General features: G+C 35.9%; 1 protein-coding gene across 1 annotated transcript in view; it reads left to right on the top strand.

Moving 5' to 3' along the window:
- Window positions 1-13,722: 13,722 nt before the first annotated feature.
- The window catches only part of LOC6583242 (prolactin-releasing peptide receptor), a 48,335-nt gene continuing 42,424 nt past the window's right edge, over window positions 13,723-19,633 (top strand). Inside the window, exon 1 of the mRNA XM_002008879.4 lies at window positions 13,723-14,254. The gene's annotated coding sequence lies outside the window, so the exon portion shown is untranslated. The remainder of the gene's footprint in view (window positions 14,255-19,633) is intronic.

The raw sequence follows: 19,633 nt of genomic DNA, 5'->3' as shown, positions 1-19,633 counted from the left end.
CAATTTTTCAAGCATCACTGTATTGCTCTCAATATATACAAATGTGTATATATTTACTTTTTTAAAATATTATATGAAAACAACAATGATATATATGAATATAGAAAATGGATATGGACAAACGAGCTAATGAAATTGTAAAATTGTATATAAAATATAAATGCAAATAAAAAAAAAAAAAAAATATAAAAAAAAACAGACAAAAATGCAGACAAAAAGAAGATAATTTTGTTATTGAATTTAATAGTCAGTTGGGAATTTAAGGAAAGCAATATATAATTGTGGAAAATAAGAGGCAGCTCAGAGGGGTTTGCAAATCGAACAATAGAGCTGAAAGCCAATTATCTACTAGACACGTAAAATATATATTTCGTATTTAAAGAGCTTTTCGCATTTGACTAGAATCTGATGTAATTGTGCTAATTTAAATACGTCGTATGGTAGCATATAATATATTGGCTTAGTAAAAGAATCCCCTGGGCATGTATTGCACGAATAAGTTGATGGATTCCCTTTATATGTATTTAGATGGAAAATACCAGCCGATGAGTGTTTGGGAATATTGTTCTTCCTATGGCACCACAGCTCATTATAACGAGTCTAAAGACTGCAACGACATCTGAAAAAGGTCCATTCCGAAACTTGCAATGCTTAGAATAGGCTATACTTCATAAGTCCAGCCCTGTAATCTCAATTTGATATTTTTTTTGACTACTTTCTATTGAATTTTTTCTTAGTTCTACAATTCTCCTATATCTGACTCTTTCTAATACTAAATATTAATTTTACTATTCGGTTGCAGCTTGACATTGCATTCAGAATCAAAGTGATATGTGGTCAAAATTTCAATATATCAAATATTGTATATCTATAAATCTGTATACATTATGTATATGTTCAAAAATTGAAAAATGAATGTTTAACCTTAGAAATCGTCAAATATAAAATAAACGCAGATTTTCCAAATATTTTTAATTCGAGCTTTGACCTTTCTTCCTTCGTCTCTCCATGAGTCCTATTTTACTTTTGCTAGATGCATACGTCGATTATAATTGAGTTTCTGTACCTATTATTCATTATCCAATAAAAGTGGAATTTCCAAGGCTTTTCCTTTTGTTAAAGGCAATCTAACAGGCAGGAAATGTGTGACCTAGTATTTTGGATCCCGAAGGACAGTGGAGTCGATTTAGATTCTATCATCAGTTTTAATGACAGTCTTTCATTTTGTGTGATAATATGGCAATGAGGTAGACCAAGGTTACTTGCATATAATCTAATTTCATATAAGAAATATCAGTAATTTGATTAAATTAAGAGATAATTGCCTTGAGTTATGTTTATTGCTTCGTAATTTGTATTTGAACAATTTTACGTTCATATCTACTGTCAGACAGTTGTCAAAATAGATCAAGAATATATCCTTCAAGGGATATATATCCTTTATTGCCATTAGTCTATTAAGGCTATACAAAATATAAAAAACATTTATATAACTGAATAAATATTAAAACAACAAAAATTAGTAAATCAAAATAATAAACTCAAATAAATAAAAGTCAAATAATTAGTTGATAATATAAAATAATAATTGATAAAAATTAAAAAAAAATAGATAATGAAAATTAAATAATTTATGAATACAATAAATATCAATCAATAATATTATTTTATATGCTCGCATAAATTACTTTATACATGTAAGTATACATATATGTATTTATATGTATATGTGTAGCTTCCTCAATGGCTGGCATGCTCGAGAGCATTAGTTCTCCTGGTCGCCTTTAGTTGCTTTTGTTGACTCATTATGCTCATTAAGAAATTCAATTAGCGTCTTAATTGCAGCAAGTGCTTAATGATGATAATGCGTTTACCTCGCCAGCCGCAAACTGAGTCCCGGCTCCAGTTCCCCCTTCCCTCAGCCGACCCAACCGCTGCTGCAGCCTCCCGCCTCCCCGCCTCCTGCCTCCTGCTAAACGATGACTCTTAGCACTTTGTTGCCAGACATACTTACGCGTATATAGACTCGATTCAACATCATTAACATATTAACTAGATGGACTTAAAAGAAACTTGGCCCGCAGCTGATTGTGCGAAAAAAAAGAACAACAGCATAAATAAGGAAAAACAAAAATAATAAAAAAGGTGCCTTGATATATTTAAGCACATATATAATGTAGCGCTTAGAGCTCTGGCCAGCGTCCATCGCTCAGTCTCTGCCTTTTATGCTGATTTATGCATTTCATATAACTTAGACGCTCGTTTTAGCTAACAAGCAAAAAGTTTTGCCTGGCCGCAACTTTTGCCGGCGCATCACACGAAAAATGTGTATAAAATGAAAAGTGCTCGAGAGTTGTTTATGCAAATTGGATAAATGCCACTTGGCGCACATGTTACACGAGATATTAGATCGGCAAACGCAATTTTTGGGCTAATTAATATTTTTGCTGTTTGCTGCACAATTTGCATATCAAAAGATTGCGCATACGCCCCATGTGCTGTCCGCTGAGGCGGTGAGGAGCTCGAATCGAATTAAATAGAAATTAACTTAAGTACAAAGTTAAATATTTAAATTGGAAATCTACACTATGCAGCAAGAGTCAGGGCATCCCATTTTTACAGCTTTGCTTTTGCTTTGCATCCATTTGGCGCCTCATTAAAACTGTTTACGATGCCAAGGACAGAGCTGGGGGACACAGCGGAGTGGGCCCGTCGCTATGATCCCACACGTACTTCAGCGTTTTATTATTGAAGGTATTGCGGGTGAAGTATGCCCCTTAATTGCCAATTTTGGCATTAGATTGTCTTCTTTATTGGTTTGACCCGCTAAATCATATTACACTCTTTGTTTTACAGTATAATAAAATGTTACACTTTTTATGATCAAAAGTCGAATAATGTTTATGTAGAATTCTGTGCTAACAAAAAAGTAATTGCAATGCGTTCGACTCTGCAAAAATAACAAGAAGTTATAGCAGTTGGTCAAGAATCACCGGAGTTTCTAGTCTAAGATAGTTTTCTTTGATTAATGGCTGTGTTTTTTTTTCAGATAAAATAAATACTTCTAAGCATAGGAATGGGTTACGACGTGTCTAAAATAATTTTGTTTCATTTATGGTTTAGTTATTTTTTGTTTAAGATAAAATATATATACGAATGAGAAGATAACAAAAAAGAGTTCCTAGCAAAATACAAAGCATAAAATAAAACGAATATAAATAATAAATAAATAAAGTAAAATGGAATAAAATAAAATAAATAAAAAAATTGGTATTTTAAATTGCTCCTGACTGACCTGAACTGTATCAAGAGAGGTTGAGAAAAAAAAGTACGAATAAAAATCAGTTTTAGTTCCAAGCTGAACTGTATCAAAGGGAATAATATATTAATTTGGAGTAGCTACTAGCTGGCTATGACCACTATTTACTAGGGGCTTCGGCTTGATCAACAAAGATTAAGAATTTGAGGTTTTCATCAACAATTTTTTAGTTGTAAGTAGCGCTTAACAAAATAATAAATCCAATTAAAAACTTTTATATATTTTGACCTTAATGACTAAACAAAACAGTCTTAAGAGCTTCTGTATCAGTTAATGGCAAATCGATCTCCTCATAAGCATTGCAACACCTTAAAATTCACTCACCGAATTGCTGACTTTACGTTTTCTACCTTTCCTGCACATTCTAATCAGTCAACTTTTCAATTCTTATAAGAAGACAAACAGCCATGGACCAAAAAAATAATTGAGTGACCCAAGGTAGAGCTTGTTAAAAATAAATTAAAATTTAATTCGGAAAGTTTGGCTACGCTCGAATCGGAATACAAATTTTTTTAAAATTTTTTTAAGCGCCTTAAAAACGGATTTTTTTTATATTTACATAAAATGCATATACATATACATATCTTACATATTGAATCATTTGAAGTGGGAATTAAATATATTTATAAATATATTTTTAGCAAGAAAACAACAATTTACACTAATGTAGGTTTATAGCTGATGTTTTTTTTTTTTTTTTTTTTTTTTTTTTGTTTTTAAGAGCTAGTATTTAGTTCAAGTTTTCCTGTGAATAGTTTATAATATTGTTGGAATGATGTATGGTTTATGGTTGTGGTTATGGAAACCAAGATAATTTTTAAATAGAATTGCGCCTCAGCTAAAAGTTTTGCTTTCAATAGTTTCCAAAGCAGAACTCATCTGTCAAGCCAGCTCAACAGCTTGACATAAACAACCACAGCCACATGACTGTGGAGAGTATCTAAAAATAATACCTAAATAGGTTTTATTTGCCATGACAAATTCAGAGAACTCCAGCAATATGTTTGCCATAATATTTTGTTTTGCTGCGTATTATTTATTCATTAGAATATAATTGGAATTCAAAGAAATTGAGTATTTATATCCAAATGCTGATGCATCTGCCTATTTATGCTAACGTTAGCGGAACAAACATCCTCTCTAATTGCTCTCAGCAAGGAAGCCTAACTAGGCTGCTTTATGGCCAGAGCTGTAGCCAGGAACAATATAGATTCTTGTAATTAGGTTAAACACACACGTGGCACAAATTGATATTCTTTTGAGGGTGTCTGTGTGAGTGTGGATGTGTGTGTGTGTGTGTGTGGCCGGACTTGAGATGAAACGCTGTGAAAATTAGGTGAGAAAAATGAAATAAAAGAAGCAGCGGCTGGCGAACGAAATAAAAACGTCACGTAATTTGCACATTTAGCCGCATGACAGCGAAAAAATTACGCCGTATAACAGGACACACAAAAAAAGTAAGCTACACACAATATGGGTGGTATGTTAGTGTGTGTGTACAGTGTCTAAATTGCAATTATATAGCCAGGCAGTAAGGCAGTGAGGCAGTGAGGCTGGCACTCGAGTGAGCAACTGTCAACGCTTGGCTGGCCGGACATATGAGCATATGGCAAGGATAATTATCCTGTTGCTTTCTGGCAAAGTCTCATGCAGCTCGGTTTTCATTTACTACGCTCAGCCCAGCTTGGTCGCCCCACTTCAGGCTGATGCTTATCGATGTACTTGCGCAGCTAGCTGCCATAAGCTGTTGACTTCTTCATTTCGCAGTTGCGTCAGTGCAAAGAGTTGATTAAATAATAAAAATGATGCGGCATAAATGTAAAGGGTGCTTGAGCAGGAGATGGAAATGATGATGTTAAATATTTATATTATGCAATCGGTTTATCATTACAGTTTGTCCACTTAATAAATGGTCTCTTATGTTCTTTTAAATGTTATTTAATTACAATTCAAATTTTTTGTTCATTTTGATTTTTGCAATTTAAATTAATACAAAGTAATCTTCGTTAATATTTTATATTTATTTTAAACAAGTTTTTCAACGAAATAATTAATTAAAACATAAAGTCTGTCAATTAATTTGCACATCATCAAAATGCAGCTAAAAGGCCACAAATAAAATATTTGCTATGCAGGCTTAAATAAATATTTGTTGCAATATTAATTTCCACTTTATTAAAGAGTATTCAAGTGTGTGTGGGCTGGCATAGTGCAAACAGCAACATTAAATAAATATAAAAAAATATGAAAAACTTGCGGCCTGGAACTTTTAATTAAGCAAGGAGTTTGTCCGGCCAACGAGTAGCGCCCCGAGTGTCCACACAAAATGAACAAATAAGCGTATAAATAATGGCGTAACGGCAGGCTCACCATACCATATTGAGGCTGTAGCAGGAAGCGGGGCTGGCTGGGAGGGGCCGGTCCACAGAGTGAGAAATATGAGCGGTAGCTGCGAGCTACTACATTGGCCACACTGGCGACTCAAAGTTGCACTCGGTGCTGGGAGCTGGCCAAAATGGCTAGCTTCAAGTTTCAGTGCCCTTAAAATGCCATGCAGGCCATTCTCTGCGTATGTGTGTGGATGTGTTAGCGTGTTTGTATGCGTGTGTGTGTGATTGTTTGTGCTTTTGGTCAAATATGACACTTGTTTAACCACACACACACACACACTCAAGCACAGCTCAATGGGCATCTTTGGCGCCATAGACACACGCTGCGTATACGTAATATTGAAAGGACAGTAAGTAGCCCGCGGGGGTCATTAGCCCAGTTGTTGGCATAAATACCTGGGATATCACAGCTGCAATAGCGTTCTCAACATAAAATCATTTATGAGTTGAATGCTGCGGTCCATTGGCCGAGCGCGATAAGCAGACGCTTTATTGTTTTCGCTGGCTAGCGTAACAAGACTCTAGAAATTTACGAGCAAGTGGCATAAATATGGGGAAGGACTTGGCGCCTAAAAGTGGACGCAAAGTGCAAATGTTTTCTTTGTTGCATACGCACAAAGACGCATGAGGCAAGAGGCAAGAGGCAAGAGGCAAGCGGCAAGTGGAAATATGAAAGAGGAAGGGAAATAATGAAAGAAAAGCTTTGGCTGTCTGCTAAACCATAAAAATGAGCGGAGCAAAAGTGCAAAAATGGCTCGCTAAGAGGCCAAAGGTTATTGTTGGCTCGGGCTTATAGCAAGCGGCACTTAGCTAACTGTAAGTCCTGCTCCCAAGGGCATGTTGCGCAAGAAAACGTCAGATTTCTTCGAGAAAATTATTTATGCCACAATCGGGTGCTTAAAATGATGCTGCAACCGATTTCATAAATGAATCTTTGTGGAATATTTGTGGTTTGTTATAGTTTGATTGCTTTATTTTTGATTTTTATGCTTTTTTATTTTTTATTTTTTATATATTTGTTTTTTTTTTTTTTTTTGACTTTTGTTTTTTTGTTTATGTATTTTTTCGTGGGATTATTTGCATATTAATTGAAGTTATTCATATTATAGACTGCACAGTGGTCATATATGATGCATTTGGTAAACATATTTATAATACATTTATATTTATGTTGTTATATATTTTGTGCCTTCATTCTAGTAAACATTGGAGTGAACAAAATAAAAGCAAAGAGGAATACAAATTATTGACCACTAGGAAGAGCAAAAACAAGTGCAAATAATTTAAATTGTTTCAATTACCGATATCACTCGTAAATCATAAGATTCGTAAGAAAGTCAGTTATTATAAATAGGAAATAAAATAATCATAACAAAGTGAATAATTCTGGTCTTGTCTAAAGTTTTGTTAGTTCAGTAGCCCCAGACTCTTCAGGGTGCACTGTTCGGTATCTCAGGACAATCACCTTATCATAAAGGTGATTCGATACGAATCATTGTTTTTCGATTTCTGTAGGACAATTATATATGCCATAAGACAATCAAAATACACGAAAAACTTGTCGGGCAGAGTTTTTATTCGAACAAAATATGTCAATAATTTGCAAGCGTTGCTTTTGTTTAATTTTATCTATAATGAGCTGTCAATCCAAGCAAAAACAAAAAGCAACTGTCAGAGGTTGTCAATGTAAGTGAAATGCTTCGTTATTAGCTGAAAAATCTGTCGAATTGACCCACAGGCACGTGTTGCCATACAGTTCACAATATAATTCGCAGTCAATTTTCGCAATATTCTTTGATTATACAGAATTACGTGAGCTGTTGCAATTTTTTTTTACACCCAGCTCTTAAAATATGGGAGCTTAGAGCCCGGCGAGGCTACTTTAATATTATATTACATATAAAGCCATGCAAAATCAAATTTCCCAATAAGAGCTGGGTAATTGTATTGACAAGGGTTTGGAGCAAATGTGAGCTGTGAATATTTGATACCCTTTTTTGAAGAGGCTGAAGAGTAAAAGGAAAATGAATGGCACTAGAAACTATGTAATTATAAGGAAAACTGTATTCATATTCCATTCAGGCACTCAAAATCCATTTTTAATTTCGTCTTCTCTCTCCTATAAATGTTTTGCTACAGGGTATAGGGTGAATGGCAATAACGCACGAGTACTCGTTCAATTGTTATAGTTGATACGCACAGAAGCTGTGAGAGAAGCCAATTTTGCGTTAATACAGCAGAGACTACCTGGCAGCGAGGACTACACGTGCCCGGCTTATTAGAGTGAACATATCGTAAGCGTGGACCATGCTTTGCATATAAATGACCCACATATGGTAAGTAGGATGCCTGTTGGTTGCCTTGGCCCACTTGTATATAGTATATATATATATATATATATGCATGCATAATATGCAGAAAAATCACACACACTTACACACATTGACACTCACGCATGTTGTGGTTGTGTTTCACTTCTTTTTTGCTACATTCACGAATTTCAATTGGGAAGTCCTTGGCCAGCACTTCGAGCACTTTAAGAGCCACTTACTACAACTTCTGGGCTCATTGACTGCACGCAAGGCGCTCTCTTAAGATGTCGGCCCCAATCCATTTTACATATACATTTGCCTCTGTTTTGGCACTGCTTTTCGCTCGTTACGCTCTGTCGGCAGCGACGCCTCCTGCCTGGTCCTGCCCTGGTCTGTCCCGGACACAGCTGCATTCTATCTCCATAAAAGTCGCATTGAGCACAAAAAAAAAAAAAAAAAAAAAAAAAAAAAAAGAAAAGCAAATAATTTACATAAATTCGTTGGGATTGGGCCCAAGCAGCAATCAATGAGCGTCTATAAATTCAGACCTATCCGTTTTCCATTTGCTTTGCTCTGATATCCTTGCATATATATACAGATATATTCAATAAAGGATATGTTTACAAATTGTGACATTGCGAATTATCATTGGCGCATTTCTATTTTCCAATTTTTATATGTAGATGCATTAAAGGGAGATATGAGATAAGGCAGCTAAAAAAGTCTTGAATGAGCAATATTTCTCCTAAATTGGCTTTACGCAATATATAAAGTTATTGGTTATATTTTAATATATTATATTTGTTAGGGCATCAACACTTCGACACTCATGAGATAGCTAATACTTGCAAGGATTTGTTATGCTGTATTCTTAAATGCATTTAACAAGGGGTATACACATGTTGTGCATTGTTTGATGATTTTATATAAGTTTCATATTATTTTTATTTTATTATTTTATTTTATTTATTTTTTATTAATATTTTTTTGACATAAATTCCCATTGTGAGACATGAAAATATAAATATAAATATAAAATATATAACAAATTATACTAAAGGAAAAAAGTATTAAAGTCCAAATTTCATTCCAGCACAGGGTATTTCCTAGTGGAGCAACTCTGGCTCCACAGCATTTCTGCTACGCTTTGGGCAGCTGCAGAGGAAGTCGTCCATTGTGGGACCTGAAAATTATTTTGCCATCTTTCGACAACTTCTTATCGTTGGCTTAGGTGTCCTGTCTGTTTCCCGATGCGCTGTCTGGCATAATTTATTTGCCATAAAACATGAAATAAAACATTTTCGCTCGTAAATTATGAATGAAGTTGAACAAGGAAGTATCGAAGTCGAAAAGTGAGACACACATAACAAGAAATTCAATTCACAGATATGTCAATTGGGCAAACATATAATAAATATTTCCTACGGTCCCTCGGCAGCTCAGGCAGCATATTATAATTCCAATTAGGCAATATTTACATATATGCGAGACAGCAGCAAGACCAAAAATATTGTACCTGAGTGGCGAGAAATCAAAAGACCTGCAAGAGCTTATTTATTTGCGCATTGGAGAGATTTCCCAGTTCTCCGTCAACAAGCAGAGAAAAAGTACAACATTTAAATGGCTTTTTCATATCAAATGCTAAAAATAAATCAAACGAAAATATTGTGTGTATACAATATTTATATTTATATATACTTATTCACAAGCAACATCAGCTGAACAATATGCGCCAAAGGTCAGTGACAAAAACAGAAAAAGCCAAAGAGAACTTGAGGCACTGTTGGCATGCCGACGATTATATACCCTGTTTTAAGGTGGATCGATTATTTTTACAGCTATAGACTACAGAAAATATGTTGATATAATATATATAAATTAAATAAGTATAAAGAAAGAAGAAAATCGATGTTAAAATTTTTGAAATAATAAAAATTTGAATATACATAAGTAACATGAAACATTTACTAACTTTAAATTAAGTAATATGCTCTGATGCACTTCGATTTTTTGACAATAGCACTATAAAAAGAAATAACTAAAAACTTTGCAGTCGGGCATTACCAAGTAGGGAACACTCTTTCACGGTCCAAAGGCTGTCAGATCAATTTCCTGATCTGCCACGCCCCCTTTTTGGCATACATATTTATTAAATATTTTGACACTATTATTCGATAATATTTACGAGCATATTTTTCTAGCTCGAAATGGGCAGGCGGATATTTCACAAAACCAATATGCTCATTTTACTATCGTGAATGAGTATAATGATAAATCTTTGATATCTATTAATTATAAACATATGTAAGATATCAAAAGGTAAATGAGCTAATGCAAGGTTACATGACAAGAACAAGAAACTGAATGAATAGCGTACAGAGAGACAGCTAGACAGAGTCTATGTCTCTATATTCTCAGCGAAGTTTTCATTCATGCGTAGCAAATGCCGTGACGAAATTCGAATACCTTCCATAGAGTATATAGCTTATTAAATGGGAAAAATGTGTGTAGCTTGTGCCGTAGAGCGCCGAGCGGATTTGGGATACTAAAATTAGTCGTCATTATTCTTAGATTTAGGCAAGAATTTGGTGTAAACAATTTGTAAATATTTTTATGAATAAAAAAAAAAAAAAAAAAAAAAAAATAAAAAAAAAAAGTTGGCAGTTTGCTTGGCATTTAGACTACAATTATTTGTGAATTAATCAAAATTAAAAAGAAATATTTGCAATTATTATGCAGACAATGGAGAGAAGTAAATTTACTTAAATAATATTTATTTGCAGCGGGAAAACCACTTTGACGGCTGGCAAGAATGTGTAAAGAGTCGCAAATGAACAGCAACACATGTAAATTAGCCTTCAGATTTAGCGTGAGTTACAGAACCTTGAATGACTTTTGGCCAAGTTCGAAAGCAGCTGCCAGTTTGTCAGCCAGCTCACCAGCCTGCTGGGCATACGCGGCGTATGCGCAACGCGGATTTACTTTACAATGTCAACAGCGACAGGAGTTGTCTGCTTGGTTGCTCACATGTCGCACACACACACGCACACTCATACACACAGAGTAAAGTTATGCCTAAAAGGTAAATAAAAAGTCACGGGAAGCGTCACAGAATTTCCTTGGCTCTTTAAGATTGAGTTTGGCGCAAGTTGGTGAAATTGGTTAGCCGCCCAGGTAGCAAACGGCCTTTGTTTATGGTCACATGGTGTGCCTTCTGAAGGAGTGGCGGGAGCCACTATTCACATCACTTTGCCCGCGCATAAAATGTGTCATGTCATGTGCTTGAGAAGTATGAAGCATAATGCCACCGAGGTGAGGAAACGTGCGCGTTCACCAAAAGAACCCTCCTGCATCGAGCCTAAGAGAATTCGCACAGCAGTTGAAAACGAGCTCAAGTGGAGTTGGCTGCTGCGACAGAGTGAGAAAGAGAGAGAGAGAGAGAGAGAGAGAGAGAGAGAAAAGAGGAAGGGCACACAGCCAGTCGACAGGCCTTAATAAATAAATCGCAGCTGCATCACTTGACAACCCTCATCGTAGCCGTGGGCCTCTTGACAATATAACATGTACACATACATATATATATACATATATGTATATACCCCCCATGTCTGGTGTTTTGCTGTGGAACGCGCTAAGAAGATAACAGAAATTAAGTAAGCAGCTCGCGGTAGGCAGCATGTGTTAAGCAGCAGATGAATAACTGAGCAGGCTAATAGCACAGATTGGATAAAGCAACACAGACACACACACACACACACACACATACAAATATATATATATATATATATATGACACAATCGTGTGTTAAATAAGATTAGCCAAAGCACTTGAGCTCGCATCACTGAATGTTGTGCAAATAAATGCCAGAATGGCTTTCAAGTATTGTTAAGAAATTACAATGGCCAACAACTGTTTACTGTCCGCATTAAGCTTTGTTTGACATCAAGATTCTACTTAACAAGTGGAATTTTAATTGTTATTGATACAAACTCGATGGGCTCTTCAATGGAACTATCAAAGAAAAGGAATGCAACGTTTAAAAATAAATATATTTTGATGCTGTTGTAATTAATTCAGTTGAAGATCTTTAAAAGAAGAAAATAAATATGTTAAATATAAACAGCTCTGGCCGTTCGAGAGAAAGCCTAGCTGGAATTACTTATATTTGAGCTGATTGATAAGTTGGGACCTGAGCTGAGCTATTTATTGAGTTGAATGTAATGAGCTGAGAGTTGATTTTGTTGTTCAAGTCAGGCGCTTGATTCGATTCGCCAATTGAAGAGTTCAATTATTTAAATTTCCCTGGCTTAGCTGCTTCTTAGAAACATGAATAACATCTTGTGTTTGTTGCGTTAAAGCGATTGTAACTGGAGATTAGGGAATAATATTGAGTGTATACAAAGTGAAATTTGAGCTTAAGCTGGTAAATTATTTATCTACATTATTCCAATAAATACATTGTGGTTTTGAAATTACGCTTTGTTAACATAATAATATATAAGACCATAATATATCAATATTATTAACAATATTTTAAGCATTTATATACTATAATAAAATACAATTTTAAGGATAGGCTGTCAATATATTTATTTTAATTACATTTATTTCCGGACAGCGAAATATATATTTTTACTTTACATTAAATTCAGCATAAATTTACTTCCAGCTAAAAACAATCACAATTACAAATTTCCTTTCTCAGAAAACAAATTTAAATGAAATCATAATTTTAGTATCAATACTCAATATATTCAATCATAATTATGAATCAAATTCTAATGGTAGGCTGGTAATTTTTTATTCCATTTAAGTACATTTTTTGTTGCTTTAAATCAAGCAAAACCTTCCTTGCTTCCCTTTTCTGTTTATCAAATTTACTGTGAATTTACCTCCAGTTAAAGAGAAATACGCCAAAAAAACGACTAAATTCCATTTTTTTACAGTTCTCAGAAATGAAAACAGCATTGTATCAAATCACAGTTACATAATCATTGAACAAATTCGGTTCGTTATCTAAAAATGCAAAAATAACACATTTTTTTAAGAGTTCCCCGTAGCAAGGGTTCAGGTACAGCAAGTAAATGGAAACTTCCATGAAATAATACAAAATATTGAAGAGTATTTTGTATATAGTGTGTTGATGCTTTCTCTCTTAATTTGTGTAATGAATATGATGTTTGCTGCCATTTCAAGCGTTTCACAAATTTTACCGTTTATGTAACGGCTTTTTCAGCGCGTTGCAAAAAATTGGGTAACTTTTTTACCTGCTGCCCAAAAGCCTTCAATTTGTCACAATATTTACGTAGAAATATTTGCCAGCAATGCAGCAAAAAGAATCACAAGACTTCTAAGAGCTGAAACGGAAAAAGAACTCACTCAATTCACTCAATTCATTCAGCTCACTCACACTCACTCGCTGCTCAACTCGATTCTCACTCGGCGATGTTTTCGTTGCAGCGCGCAGAGCTCTGCTTCGGGTTGGAGGCAGGGAATTGCATCGGGTGTGCCGATTGCTTGATTGACGACTCGTGTGGAGTCGAGCGCTTATCAGCAGATAACCTGTTGGCTAACGGGAACGCCGGCGTGAGCGTTGCTGCTGCGGCGGCGTCGTGACGTCGTCGTCGCCGTCGTCGTTGTCGGCGTCGTCACACACGGCGTATGACAGCACAGAAAGTGCGAACGCGCTGCCAACGACGAGTCGGTTCGAGCTCGAGGCTGTCGTCAGTTGCTTGTGTTTCCTCGTTGGCGCTGGACGCGAAGCGGCGCATGTGAGATAAACATATTCATACAACAAGAATCAGCTACAAATCTCTTAGGCTCATTCAGACAAACAGAACATTTGACGCGTGTTCGTTGCGTATACGCCGCATTCGCCTAGCCAAGGTGCACAAGGTGCCAAGACTCGCGCGTGATTCTCGCCCGTGTGACAGCTGAGCGCGAATAGCCAAAAGCGCCACAAATACAAATTCAAGTCAAGAGCAAGTGCCGGTGCGTGCTCGAGTGCGAATCCGCTACGTTACGGTCCATGGCTGTGTTTGCGGTTCCGTTTTAGTTGGCATTTGGAGGCGACGCCAAGCGACGCGAGGCGACGCGTCGGCTGAGCAAAGAAAATACAACTTTTTGGCTTTGACTTTTGTTGAGCTGCCTGGGCCAGGCCTTCAGCTTCAAGTGCAAGTTAAACACGGGCAACAACTTAACCTCAAGCTTCGAATTAATTCAATTGTCTGCAGGTGGGTAAGCGAATTTCGAAAGGAACTTCAACTAAAAGAGTGTACTCGCTAATAAGTTCGACATATTTGGGATGAACCCAGCACAGAGTGTATTCATTACATCCGCACAAATTCAATTTCCAGTCAACTTTTCGGCTAACCCATAAAGCAAAAAAAGAGCGAACAGAAAAGGAAAAATAATACCGAAGAAAAGTTTTATTTGTACTCAAAGCGGCACCGACAGCAGACAACTTTCATTTCGGCTGCTTGTTTAGCGACACAACAAACAAGCCAAAAAAAAAAAAAAAAACACAGAAACAGAAAAGAATTTCAGATAAGGTAAAAGTCCCATGTTATAAAAAAGTCAAGTGCATCTGGGCCTGGGCGGGGCAAACAAAGGAAATGCGTGAGGAATGAGTGAATTTCTTTTTAATACGGTTTGTTTTTCCTTCATCTGTTTCTCATTCTCAATGAGCTGCATTCCAGACAGCGACCGTACTTAATTAAATATGCAAATAGTCGGCATTAAGGGGTATGTACGCGTCGAGCCAATTGTTATTGCAGTGTCAAAGTTGTTGCAAATGAAACGACAATTGAAATGCTTTCAATATGTTTGATTGCTTAGCCAACTATTGATTTGAATTTGCTCCAACTGACAGCAATGTCATCAATTGTAGATTTGAGCATTTATTATAGTGCAGCACACACCCACACACACACACACACAGTCACACACACACTTTGCCTTGATTGCTTTGTCTTTGGCTGTCTCTTAATTCATACGGGTAACAGCTTAATGCTCAAATGCGCAATGTTTTGTTAGAGTAGATAGGTGTGTGTGTATGTGTGTATGCATCTGGCTAGGTGTGTGTGTGTGTATCGACGCAGTCCCAGTCTGCTTAATAGTGTTTAATTTTAGAACTACTCAGGCTAAGCCCTCACCACACGTCGGCTTGCTCATGTAATATCAGTTATAAATTAAATGCAATGACTCTGCAATTATTTTCATTATTAAATTCAGTGTATCATTTGCATTTATAATATATGCATTAGAATGGAATCAATATATTTAGGTTTATAAATATTCTTGAAAAATTAATATAATCAAAATAAATCTATCAATTGCTTTATGGCTGATTGCTTAGTAAAAATATAAATAATAAGCTTCAAATATTCTTTGCTACAATCTATCTCTTAAAGCTATACGCTTAAATTACAAAACTTTTAATTAAATTAAAAAAAAAAAAAAATAAAAATAATAAAAGTTAAATTTAATCAATACTTAAAAAATACTACATATATATAAGAGTTGCCATGTTAATTCTTCTCCAGCAAACCATTTCAACTTTATCTAATACGTGCATGAAAAATGTATGAAAGTTTTTTGCCTTCACTCTTTGATTAGAGAATGTTCTTTTTGTCATGGTATTGTGGGCGCTATTCAAAAAGTGAAAACTTTTCTTTTATGCTATGAATTTATTATTTGAGCTGTGTTCAAAATGAAAACTTGATCCCTTAGTGTTTGTGTTGATTAGAGATTTGCAGTGAAATTGTATTAAAAAAAGCTCGAGATGAGACTAAAGGAAAGAGAGAGAGAGGAATTGAAAAAACAGAAAGTGTGAGAGAGAGAATGAGCGAGAGAGGGAGAGAGAGGGAAAAACTGCAGCTCGATATATTAGCTTAAAGATGTGGAAATATAATCAGCATAAACCCTAAATAAAGTCTGCCGATTTTTGTTTATTCTTGCGCTTTCATTTGTTTCGCAAATTAATTTTGATATTTCGTTTTCTCATATTAGCTGTACACGGTTTTCTCTAATTACTATAACTGTAATTGTAGTTACAAATTACTTTGGCTGTCGCATTAAGAGGGCGAATAGTATAAGGCATGGTTACAGTTGATGACTTTCATTGGCAAGCAGCAAGTATGAGTGCTCTGTTCAGAAACATCAGACTAGGAGATACCCTATAGGATGTGCATCTCTTATTGTACACACATGAGTAACTCATTTATCATAAAGATTTATTATAAATAAATTATTAGTTAAGGGAAGACAGATTGGAAGAATGAAAGCTACATAGCCAAGTAAAAATAAAGAGCTTTAATCCTTAATAATTGAACTAAGTTTAATTTAATAAAAGGGAATTATTAATAGTTTGTTTATTTCAGAAATATTTACAGCATTTGTGATTGTGTTCAATAAACTAAAGTCAAATTATTGCTGATTTTTATTTATAAATATTTATACATTTATCAACAAATACATATATAATTAAACAATTACATGAGTTACATATTCACAATATTTAGAAATAATTATATTTATGTACAAGGTATATATTTAAAGCTTAAGCTATGCAGTAGTATTCGTATCTGAAGAGATTGCTGTATTTATACAGTCCAGAACAGGCAGATAAAAAGAGGCTTACCTTGTCGATCTCATCTACAATATATATTTATTATACTTTACCTGCCTGTTACCCCAATAAAAAAAATCATTTTTCTCAGAGCTCCCATTTTTAATGGACTTACTGCAATATAAATGGAGCCTTGAAATTATTACATTCAGTGAAACTTTATTTGCTCTTTAAATAAAAAAAAAATAAATAAAAAAAAAAAAAAATATATATATATATATATATATATATATATATATATATATATATATATATATATATATATATATATATATATATATATATATAAATAAATTAATAGAAAAATATTATTAAATATAAATAAAATACAATACGTACAAGCAAATTAACAATAATAAAGAAATAAAATAATTAAAATATATGTAAAATTTATTTAAACGCTTTAAACATATTTTCGCTTAATAAAGTCTCAAAATGTCGCATTAAGAATCCATGGCATGCTAAGATAGATAGACTTTGACTATCAGTCCAATTAAATCAAAAATCGTGCCATTCAAACTATTATCACAAGCCGCAATTGAATTGACATCAAGTCGGGCCAATTCAAAGGGAAAAGTGGTCCATTTTGTGGCCTTGACGAGGGCTGAATAACCAAAGAGGGGCAATGACAGTGATAGAGGGTGGGAGCGGGAGATAGGGAGAGGGCTGAAAACGCATTTCACTTTGCATATCAATGCGTAACAAGAAAATGGCAAATGGTCGTTGATAGCAGCGAATTTCGCTGAAATCGCACGAACGGAGAAAGGACGAAAATCGCGTTGACTTTGACGTTGATGTTGTCCTTAACGGGGACAAGCCGTCGTGCAAACTGGCCAAGACACGCGCCCAGCTCTGCTGAAGTTACCTGCTGTCCTGCCGTCCTGCCGTCCTCCTATCCCCATGTACTGATGTCCTGATGTATATTTGCATTTAAATCAAACAAGCTGCGAGGCGAAAGTGTTTACTCCCGCTGCATTGACTGTGATAAGTTGTGCAAAGAACTTTCCAACCTTCGTTTGCCTCGCATACCCTGTACTCTGAGCCAGCTAATGTCGCCCCTTGCCCGCTTTGGTTGTAAATGTCGTGATACATTTGATTTAGCATACTTTGCAGGGCAAGCGCCAAGTAAACCTTCCACATTCCACTGCCATGTTTTCTCTGCTCCCTTTTATTGCTGTGTTAGTTTTGCATAAATTATGTATATTGTCTGTCTTCAGCAAGTCGTGGCTGACTATATATATGAATATATAAATGTACATGTACAGTCTATATATACATATGTATATATATACGTTTGGCGGTTAGTGAAGTGGGGCTGGCAAATCGGTCGCAGCTTGAATCTATTTGATTTCTTGCGGTCCGTGGCGAGTCACAGGTGACATTTTTATGGCCAATCTGCGCTGGCAATAAAACGATTGCCTTTTATTTTCGCTCAAGGCCGGGCTGCGAGGCGACGCAGCAGCTGCCACAGAGTAATCTAGTCGGTTGCTCAAACGCTTGCGGCCGGGCCACAACATGGCCCCCATTCGGCTGGCTAGGATTTCTAAAAATTTCTCGAGGGAATCGCGGCACACGCATTCGCTCGCTCTCATACGAAATGAGCGCTGGGACGGGTGATTCGCTTTCAATTTACTATCCGTCTACGAGTTGGCCAACAACTGGGCACTGTTTTGGTTATGATTTTGATGCTGCTTTGTTTAATATTTTACGCACTCCCTGGGAATTAAGCAGCCCTGGCTGGAGGGGGCCAGCGTGTGCACCAGAAATTAATTACATTTCAATTTAACGAAAGGTTCACAGTGCCCTCCATGGTCACGGTAGATGTTCAGCCAAAATAGATACAGCAGCCGCTACGCGAGTTTCTGGGGACGGTGTTTCGATCGAACAGGAAATACTCTTCAGTCAAGCATTTAAATTTGATATTTATATATTATTATTTATGAGAATGGGAAAAAAGCTGAGATATGAAATGTTTTCGCCTGTCATATAATATAAATATGCAAATGGGAAAAATCGGAAAAGTTTAGGAAAACTTGTAAGCTCAAGAAATTGCCAAGTGTTTTGATATTATGGCTTCAATCAACTTGGGCCGAGCTGTGGCAGCTATCCCATCCGTAGAGATTCCATACTTTTGTTTTTGAAATAATCAAGGAATTCTCTTAAAATATATTTCCTTCTACATCAGCTTTATATGAAAACTGAATTAGGAGAATATAGCCTTATTCGAGAAGTACTTAGCTGTTGACTTGAATTTTCCATTTAAGGACCTGCCATTTGATGACTTGTAAAATTCTAGCTTAAAGTTTTCCGCTTGAATAACATCGCCAGAGATCATCATTAAAAACTTTGCTCATTAAAGCGTAGCTAGAATAAAGAGCATTTGCAGTACGGCCTTCAGCACTTGAGTTAACATAGATGGATTTTGGTCATGAGCACGGCACCATCATAATCAACGTGCGCGTTGGCTATGTCGATATCGTTTTTGTCCGCGGTCGCATCGCGACTCAAATATCATTAAAATGCAAAAATTGATGAGCGCAGCGAGGACAGCATCCAGCTTGCGAGACCTGAGCGAGTGAAGAGAGAGGGAAAGGGGGGAGGTGGAAGAATGGCGAGAGAAGAGAGAAGCGAGTAGGGAATCTAAAGGGGGCAAGTGTTGCTGAGTGGGTCTGTTTCGTTTGCGGCTGTCGCTGGCGAGGCGAAAGCTGGTGGAGCTGGGCGGTGCTGGGCGGTGCTGGGTGGTGCTGGGCGGTGCTGGGTGGTTGGTGCTTGAAGTGAGCATTTAATTAATTTTGCTTGTTGGCCTCGTGCACTGATTAAAACGCCATTTACAACATTTTGTCTGCATTAAGTCAAAAAGAAGTAATACGCTCATTAATTTGCATAGTCTAAAAGCGGAAGGCAGCTGCGATAAGGTTTACGCTGCATTTATATAACAGAGTCGAGAGCGTCCATTGAAGCAGTTTGCATTTTGCTTTTGTAA

Source organism: Drosophila mojavensis, unplaced genomic scaffold (assembly GCF_018153725.1).
Source record: "Drosophila mojavensis isolate 15081-1352.22 unplaced genomic scaffold, ASM1815372v1 contig_74, whole genome shotgun sequence".
Classification (NCBI taxonomy): Eukaryota; Metazoa; Arthropoda; class Insecta; order Diptera; family Drosophilidae; genus Drosophila; species Drosophila mojavensis.
This window is presented reverse-complemented; position numbering and strand designations above follow the sequence as displayed.